Source organism: Scyliorhinus torazame, chromosome 4 (assembly GCF_047496885.1).
Source record: "Scyliorhinus torazame isolate Kashiwa2021f chromosome 4, sScyTor2.1, whole genome shotgun sequence".
NCBI lineage: Eukaryota > Metazoa > Chordata > Chondrichthyes > Carcharhiniformes > Scyliorhinidae > Scyliorhinus > Scyliorhinus torazame.
This window is the reverse complement of record NC_092710.1, coordinates 67,346,472-67,355,430: the sequence shown is the minus strand read 5'-3', so window position 1 is coordinate 67,355,430 and position 8,959 is coordinate 67,346,472. Positions and strand designations below refer to the sequence as shown.

The 8,959-nt window shown below is 46.0% G+C and overlaps 4 non-coding genes across 4 annotated transcripts; all 4 read right to left on the bottom strand.

Annotated features, from left to right (window-relative positions):
- Positions 1–2,130: 2,130 nt before the first annotated feature.
- Positions 2,131–2,204, bottom strand: trnai-aau (transfer RNA isoleucine (anticodon AAU)). Its single transcript has one exon. It is a non-coding gene; the product is annotated as a tRNA-Ile (tRNA).
- Positions 2,205–4,310: 2,106 nt separating this feature from the next.
- On the bottom strand, positions 4,311–4,384 carry trnai-aau (transfer RNA isoleucine (anticodon AAU)). The gene has a single exon. It is a non-coding gene; the product is annotated as a tRNA-Ile (tRNA).
- Positions 4,385–6,497: 2,113 nt separating this feature from the next.
- Positions 6,498–6,571, bottom strand: trnai-aau (transfer RNA isoleucine (anticodon AAU)). Its single transcript has one exon. It is a non-coding gene; the product is annotated as a tRNA-Ile (tRNA).
- Positions 6,572–8,686: 2,115 nt separating this feature from the next.
- trnav-aac (transfer RNA valine (anticodon AAC)) lies at positions 8,687–8,760 on the bottom strand. The gene has a single exon. It is a non-coding gene; the product is annotated as a tRNA-Val (tRNA).
- Positions 8,761–8,959: the final 199 nt, after the last annotated feature.

The window sequence follows — 8,959 nt, the reverse complement described above, 5'->3', positions numbered from 1 at the left end:
GGGTAACAAATGGCCTTTTGTTCAGGTTCTGAATCTGCGGGATTCAAAAGCTGGTATGGACTGGTAGCTAGGAGCACCTATCTCGTAGCGAGCGTTGACTTGAGACTTCCGGTCTTTTGCCGGCAGCTGAACAGGTCACGGTCAAGGCTTGGTTCGCGTTGCTGAGTGACCCTGTCAAGAAGGATTTGAACTTGGGGACTTTACTTTATAGTGCCCAGGGGCTTCCTGTCTTTCGGGTCGGACCCCGTACCTGGTTTCAAGTGATTGGACTTTGTTCCAATCGCTTGGTTCGCTTTCTCTAATACTGGAGCGGTTCCCTGATCGATGGGCGGTCTTGAGGTGTCCGTCAACCTCTTTTGTGTTGGCTCCTGCTGGCGCCGAGGAGTCTGGCTTGGCCTTGTTTATCTCAAATGTTTCCATTGTTCCCGGGGATCGCTCATTAGTATGCAGTTGGCTGCTACATTATTATGCAGATTGCTGCTTGTATTGATGCTGTCTGGGCTTTTGCAGAGTTTAATACACAGTAAACTTGCACCTGCTAGTTTCTGCCTGTGTTGACTGAATTTCCCTTCAACATTTGCTGTTCTCCATTTTACGTCAGGAGTTGGCCAATCCAGGTGGCAACACACCCTCCTTGTGATCCTAACACGAAGCGTGAAGGATAACATAACTGCGTTCTTCTTCATTCACAGGCCCAGCGAGCACACTTCTATGGCCTCTACACTGACCATAACTATACAAAAAAATTTTAACTGACAATTCTCAGCAGCGCTATGTCAAACAGCGACCATGGCGTTATTAGCACCATGCTCTAACCATCTGAGCTAACCGGCCATGTACGTATGATCACCTCGTGTGACCAAGTCGATTCCAAATTCAGTCCATTCGTGAATGGAGAATTGAGTATTTTTTGCTGACTGCTCGCGAACAAGCTGCATCGCGCGAATTTGCCTTTTGTAAATTCCACCTGTTAGGTTGCCAGCAAGCCGTAAGGACTTGCTTTCCCTCAGAACTTTCTGCATGTTTCCAACTGACAAACTTCTCCCCAACACTTACGCTGGCTTCGGCATTGTTGGACACATTGTGCCTGGAGCATCGCCCAATCTGCAAACTTTCTGCTCATCAGATTTCTCATGTAGTCATCTGTATGCTCGAAATTTCACAGTAACTTATTGGCAGTGTTAATGTACGCCTACTTGTGACAGTAATGACTTTTATTATTACTCTAGCACGTGATGTGCAACGGCCCCCATTTCTAGTACTTGTCCCCAAAAGTCTTTGGACAGGTTTCTTCACCTGCTGCTTCAGCACGAAATGATGATGAGCCAGCTGAATTTTAAATTGGGGTAAATGGTTCGGGGATTTACAAGCTAAGAACATTAACCTGGAGATCATGCGTCGCCTCTCAATAGATTAGCAAACAAGTATACTTCTCGCCTTAAGGTATTTTGATCGTTCCAGACGTGTTTCAGTGTAATTACCTGAGGAAGGAGCAGCGCACCGAAAGCTAGTGACATCGGAACAAACCTGTTGGACTTTAACCTGGTGTTGTAAGACTTCTTTCTGTGCTCACCCCAGTCCAACGCCGGCATATCCACATCAGTGTAATTAGCACCACATTATAAATGGGTAGTGCAGCTTTTTGAAAAAGACATTTCGAAGCATCAAATGTATTTGGCGTAGCCAGCAAACGACTGCATGTTAAGCAATCGGATTGTTGAAGGTGGCAGCATTTGAGCCAAATTACTGGCAAGAGGTTAGTAATTCCTGCACAGCGTTGCTGAACACATCAATACCGCAATTACAAGGGAGGCTGGTATGACATGGTGCCCTGGCTTTAGCAACGCTGCCTGGAGCAGATTAGGCTGAAACATTGCAATGAAGGAGACGTAAAACACAGTTCAGAGCGACGTGAATTGTCATCTGCAGGAGTTCGCTAATGATCAGGAGACGTTGGACACATTTGTGACACAGAACTGTAAAAGAACGACAGGCTCTCAGAAAAAGTGGCAGATACTGTCCAAGTGGCGCCAAGCAGTTAAAGGGGACTCTGCGCTGCCCCAGCAAAGTCAAAACACCGCTCCAACTAGCCGCAGAAGTGGACATTAGATCACGATGTGATTACTTTGTTGGCCAGTACGGGGATCGAACCCGCGACCTTGGCGTTATTAGCACCACGCTCTAACCATCTGAGCTAACCGGCCATCATTGGCTGGAGTGACCATGCCGTTTCCAAATTCACTTCCGTCCTGAATGGTGGGCTCGCCTGACATGTTGCGGTGCTATTTCCAACGTTGCCTGGAGCAGATTTGCCTGACAATTGCAGTAATTGGAGGTAAGACATTGTTCAGATCGATGTGTATTGTCATCGCTGTAGACTAGGAAACTTTGGAAACATGTTACCGACACGTTTGTGGCGCAGAAATGTAAAAGAATGAAAAAGTGGCAGATATTATCCAAGAGGAGTCAAGCAGATAAAAGGGTTTCTGCGCTGCCTCAGGTCAGTAATAATGCCGCGTCAGTAACACTGGGCAGGTTACCTGTAAACATAAGAGGCCAGTCGATCATTTCGTGACGGAGTTGTTTTGTTGACTTGTACGAGGATCGAACGACCTTGGCGTCATTAGCACCACGTTCTAACCATTGAGCTAACCGACCATGTAAGTATGATTATCTCGTGTGCCCATGTCGATTCTAAATTTAGTCCAGTCGTGAATGGAGAATTGAGTATTCTTTCCTGACTGATCGCGAACTAGCTGGATCGCGCGAATTTGCCTTTTGTAAATTCCACCCTTTCGGTTGCCAGCAAGCCGTAAGGATTTGCTTTCCCCTAGAACTTTCTGCATGTTTCCAACTGACAAACTTCTCACCAACACTTACGCTGGCTTCGGCATTGTTGAACACATTGTGACTGGATCATCGCGCAATGAGCAAACTTTCTCCTCATCAAATTTCTCATGTATTCGTCTTTATGATCGAAATTTCACAGTAACTTATTGGCAGTGTTACTGTACGCCTACTTGTGACAGTAAAGATCATTATTATTCTAATACGGGATGTGCTACGGCTCACATTTCCAGTACTTGTCCGCAAAAGCCTTTGGACGGGTTTATTCATTGAAAGAGTAAAAGCTGCTGACCCTGTGAATTCAAAATTCAGTCGAAATGTAACCGTGCCGCAATAAAGTGCGTGCGGATTATTCAGTAAGAATTCTCACAACACCATATTAAAGTCCAACAGTTTGATTTGAAATCGTAAGCTTTGGCAGCGCTGTCCCTTCATCAGGTAAAGTGGTCCTTCATCTCTTCAACTGATGAAGGGACGGCGCTGCCAAAGCTTGTGATTTCAAATAAACCTGTTGCTGTCACACTTCATGTTGCTGTCACACTTCTTTCTGTATCCAGCGCCAGCATCTCAACATCATGCAAATTATTTGCAATTGCAGGACAGGCGCTCACATTAGTCCGAATGGACGGCCGCTGCTTCAGCACGAAATGATGATGAGCCAGTTGAATTTTAAATTGGGGTAAATGGTTCGGGGATTTACAAGCTAAGAACATTAACCGGGAGATCATGCGTCGCCTCTCAATAGATTAGCAAACAAGTATACTTCTCGCCTTAAGGTATTTTGATCGTTCCAGACGTGTTTCAGTGTAATTACCTGAGGAAGGAGCAGCGCACCGAAAGCTAGTGACATCGGAACAAACCTGTTGGACATTAACCTGGTGTTGTAAGACTTCTTTCTGTGCTCACCCCAGTCCAACGCCGGCATATCCACATCAGTGTAATTAGCACCACATTATAAATGGGTAGTGCAGCTTTTTGAAAAAGACATTTCGAAGCATCAAATGTATTTGGCGTAGCCAGCAAACGACTGCATGTTAAGCAATCGGATTGTTGAAGGTGGCAGCATTTGAGCCAAATTACTGGCAAGAGGTTAGTAATTCCTGCACAGCGTTGCTGAACTCATCAATACCGCAATTACAAGGTAGGCTGGTATGACATGGTGCGCTGGCTTTAGCAACGCTGCCTGGAGCACATTAGCCTGAAACATTGCAATGAAGGAGACGTAAAACACAGTTCAGAGCGACGTGAATTGTCATCTGCAGGAGTTCGCTATTGATTAGGAGACGTTGGACACATTTGTGACACAGAACTGTAAACGAACGCCAGTTTCTCAGAAAAAGTGGCAGTTCCTGTCCAAGAGGCGCCAAGCAGTTAAAGGGGACTCTGCGCTGCCCCAGCAGAGTCAAAATACCGCTCCAACTAGCCGCAGAAGTGGACATTAGATCACGATGTGATTACTTCTTTGGCCAGTACGGGGATCGAACCCGCGACCTTGGCGTTATTAGCACCACGCTCTAACCATCTGAGCTAACCGGCCATGTATGCAGCATTGCCTGGAGTGACCATGCCGTTTCCAAATTGACTCCAGTCCTGAATGGTGGGCTCGTCTGACATGTTGCGGGGCTATTTCCAACGTTGCCTGGAGCAGATTTGCCTGGAAATTGCAGTAATTAGAGGTAAGACATTGTTCAGAACGACGTGAATTGTCATCGCTGTAGACTAGGAAACTTTGGAAGCATGTTACCGACACGTTTGTGGCGCCGAAATGTAAAAGAATGAAAAAGTGGCAGATATTATCCAAGAGGAGTCAAGCAGATAAAAGGGACTCTGCGCTGCCTCAGGTCAGTAATAATGCCGCGCCAGTAACACTGGGCAGGTTGCCTGCAAACAGACGAGGCAAGCAGATCATTTCGTGACGGAGTTGTTTTGTTGACTCGTACGAGGATCAAACGACCTTGGCGTCAATTAGCACCACGCTCGAACCATTGAGTTAACCGGCCATGTACGTATGATCACCTCATGTGACCATGGCGATTCCAAATTTAGTCCAGTCGTGAATGGAGAATTGAGTATTCTTTCCTGACTGATCGCGAACAAGCTGGATCGCGCGAATTTGCCTTTTGTAAATTCCACCCTTTAGGTTGCCAGCAAGCCGTAAGGATTTCTTTCCCCTAGAACTTTCTGCATGTGTCCAACTGACAAACTTCTCACCAACACTTACGCTGGCTTCGACATTGTTGAACACATTGTGCCTGGTGCATCGCCCAATCTGCAAACTTTCTCCTCATCAAATTTCTCATGTATTCATCTTTATGATCGAAATTTCACAGTAACTTATTGGCAGTGTTAATGTACGTCTACTTGTGACAGTAAAGATTATTATTATTCTAGCACGGGATGTGCTACGGCTCACATTTCCAGTACTTGTCCGCCAAAGCCTTTGGTCGGGTTTCTTCATTGAAAGAGTAAAAGCAGCTGACCCTGTGAATTCAAAATTCAGTCGAAATGTAACCGTGCCGAAATAAAGTGCGTGCTGATATTCAGTAATAAGTCTCACAACACCATATTAAAGTCCAACAGGTTGATTTGAAATCGTAAGCTTTGGCAGCGCTGTCCCTTCATCAGGTAAAGTGGTCCTTCATCTCTTCAACTGATGAAGGGACGGCGCTGCCAAAGCTTGTGATTTCAAATAAACCTGTTGCTGTCACACTTCTTGTTGCTGTCACACTTCTTTCTGTATCCAGCGCCAGCATCTCAACATCATGCAAATTATTTGCAATTGCAGGACAGGCGCTCACATTAGTCCGAATGGACGGCCGCTGCTTCAGCACGAAATGATGATGAGCCAGCTGAATTTTAAATTGGGGTAAATGGTTCGGGGATTTACAAGCTAAGAACATTAACCGGGAGATCATGCGTCGCCTCTCAATAGATTAGCAAACAAGTATACTTCTCGCCTTAAGGTATTTTGATCGTTCCAGACGTGTTTCAGTGTAATTACCTGAGGAAGGAGCAGCGCACCGAAAGCTAGTGACATCGGAACAAACCTGTTGGACTTTAACCTGGTGTTGTAAGACTTCTTTCTGTGCTCACCCCAGTCCAACGGCGGCATATCCACATCAGTGTAATTAGCACCACATTATAAATGGGTAGTGCAGCTTTTTGAGAAAGACATTTCGAAGCATCAAATGTATTTGGCGTAGCCAGCAAACGACTGCATGTTAAGCAATCGGATTGTTGAAGGTGGCAGCATTTGAGCCAAATTACTGGCAAGAGGTTAGTAATTCCGGCACAGCGTTGCTGAACTCATCAATACCGCAATTACAAAGTAGGCTGGTATGACATGGTGCCCTGGCTTTAGCAACGCTGCCTGGAGCAGATTAGCCTGAAACATTGCAATGAAGGAGACGTAAAACACAGTTCAGAGCGACGTGAATTGTCATCTGCAGGAGTTCGCTATTGATTAGGAGACGTTGGACACATTTGTGACACAGAACTGTAAAAGAACGACAGTTTCTCAGAAAAAGTGGCAGATACTGTCCAAGAGGCGCCAAGCAGTTAAAGGGGACTCTGCGCTGCCCCAGCAGAGTCAAAACACCGCTCCAACTAGCCGCAGAAGTGGACATTAGATCACGATGTGATTACTTCGTTGGCCAGTACGGGGATCGAACCCGCGACCTTGGCGTTATTAGCACCACGCTCTAACCATCTGAGCAAACAGGCCATGTATGCAACATTGGCTGGAGTGACCATGCCGTTTCCAAATTCACTCCAGTCCTGAATGGTGGGCTCGTCTGACATGTTGCGGGGCTATTTCCAACGTTGCCTGGAGCAGATTTGCTTGGAAATTGCAGTAATTGGAGGTAAGACATTGTTCAGAACGACGTGCATTGTCATCGCTGTAGACTAGGAAACTTTGGAAGCATGTTACCGACACGTTTGTGGCGCCGAAATGTGAAAGAATGAAAAAGTGGCAGATATTATCCAAGAGGAGTCAAGCAGATAAAAGGGACTCTGCGCTGCCTCAGGTCAGTAATAATGCCGCGCCAGTAACACTGGGCAGGTTGCCTGCAAACAGACGAGGCAAGCAGATCATTTCGTGACGGAGTTGTTTTGTTGACTCGTACGAGGATCAAACGACCTTGGCGTCAATTAGCACCACACTCGAACCATTGAGTTAACCGGCCATGTACGTATGATCACCTCGTGTGACCATGGCGATTCCAAATTTAGTCCAGTCGTGAATGGAGAATTGAGTATTCTTTCCTGACTGATCGCGAACAAGCTGGATCGCGCGAATTTGCCTTTTGTAAATTCCACCCTTTAGGTTGCCAGCAAGCCGTAAGGATTTGCTTTCCCCGAGAACTTTCTGCATGTTTCCAACTGACAAACTTCTCACCAACACTTACGCTGGCTTCGACATTGTTGAACACATTGTGCCTGGAGCATCGCCCAATCTGCAAACTTTCTCCTCATCAAAATTCTCATGTCTTCATCTTTATGATCGAAATTTCACAGTAACTTATTGGCAGTGTTAATGTACGCCTACTTGTGACAGTAAAGATTATTATTATTCTAGCACGGGATGTGCTACGGCTCACATTTCCAGTACTTGTCTGCCAAAGCCTTTGGTCGGGTTTCTTCATTGAAAGAGTAAAAGCAGCTGACCCTGTGAATTCAAAATTCAGTCGAAATGTAACCGTGCCGAAATAAAATGCGTGCGGATTATTCAGTAATAAGTCTCACAACACCATATTAAAGTCCAACAGGTTGATTTGAAATCGTAAGCTTTGGCAGCGCTGTCCCTTCATCAGGTAAAGTGGTCCTTCATCTCTTCAACTGATGAAGGGACGGCGCTGCCAAAGCTTGTGATTTCAAATAAACCTGTTGCTGTCACACTTCATGTTGCTGTCACACTTCTTTCTGTATCCAGCGCCAGCATCTCAACATCATGCAAATTATTTGCAATTGCAGGACAGGCGCTCACATTAGTCCGAATGGACGGCCGCTGCTTCAGCACGAAATGATGATGAGCCAGCTGAATTTTAAATTGGGGTAAATGGTTCGGGGATTTACAAGCTAAGAACATTAACCGGGAGATCATGCGTCGCCTCTCAATAGATTAGCAAACAAGTATACTTCTCGCCTTAAGGTATTTTGATCGTTCCAGACGTGTTTCAGTGTAATTACCTGAGGAAGGAGCAGCGCACCGAAAGCTAGTGACATCGGAACAAACCTGTTGGACTTTAACCTGGTGTTGTAAGACTTCTTTCTGTGCTCACCCCAGTCCAACGGCGGCATATCCACATCAGTGTAATTAGCACCACATTATAAATGGGTAGTGCAGCTTTTTGAGAAAGACATTTCGAAGCATCAAATGTATTTGGCGTAGCCAGCAAACGACTGCATGTTAAGCAATCGGATTGTTGAAGGTGGCAGCATTTGAGCCAAATTACTGGCAAGGGGTTAGTAATTCCTGCACAGCGTTGCTGAACTCATCAATACCGCAATTACAAGGTAGGCTGGTATGACATGGTGCCCTGGCTTTAGCAACGCTGCCTGGAGCAGATTAGCCTGAAACATTGCAATGAAGGAGACGTAAAACACAGTTCAGAGCGACGTGAATTGTCATCTGCAGGAGTTCGCTATTGATTAGGAGACGTTAGACACATTTGTGACACAGAACTGTAAAAGAACGACAGTTTCTCAGAAAAAGTGGCAGATACTGTCCAAGAGGCGCCAAGCAGTTAAAGGGGACTCTGCGCTGCCCCAGCAGAGTCAAAATACCGCTCCAACTAGCCGTAGAAGTGGACATTAGATCACGATGCGATTACTTCGTTGGCCAGTACGGGGATCGAACCCGCGACCTTGGCGTTGTTAGCACCACGCTCTAACCATCTGAGCTAACCGGCCATCATTGGCTGGAGTGACCATGCCGTTTCCAAATTCACTTCCGTCCTGAATGGTGGGCTCGCCTGACATGTTGCGGTGCTATTTCCAACGTTGCCTGGAGCAGATTTGCCTGACAATTGCAGTAATTGGAGGTAAGACATTGTTCAGAACGATGTGTATTGTCATCGCTGTAGACTAGGAAACTTTGGAAACATGTTAC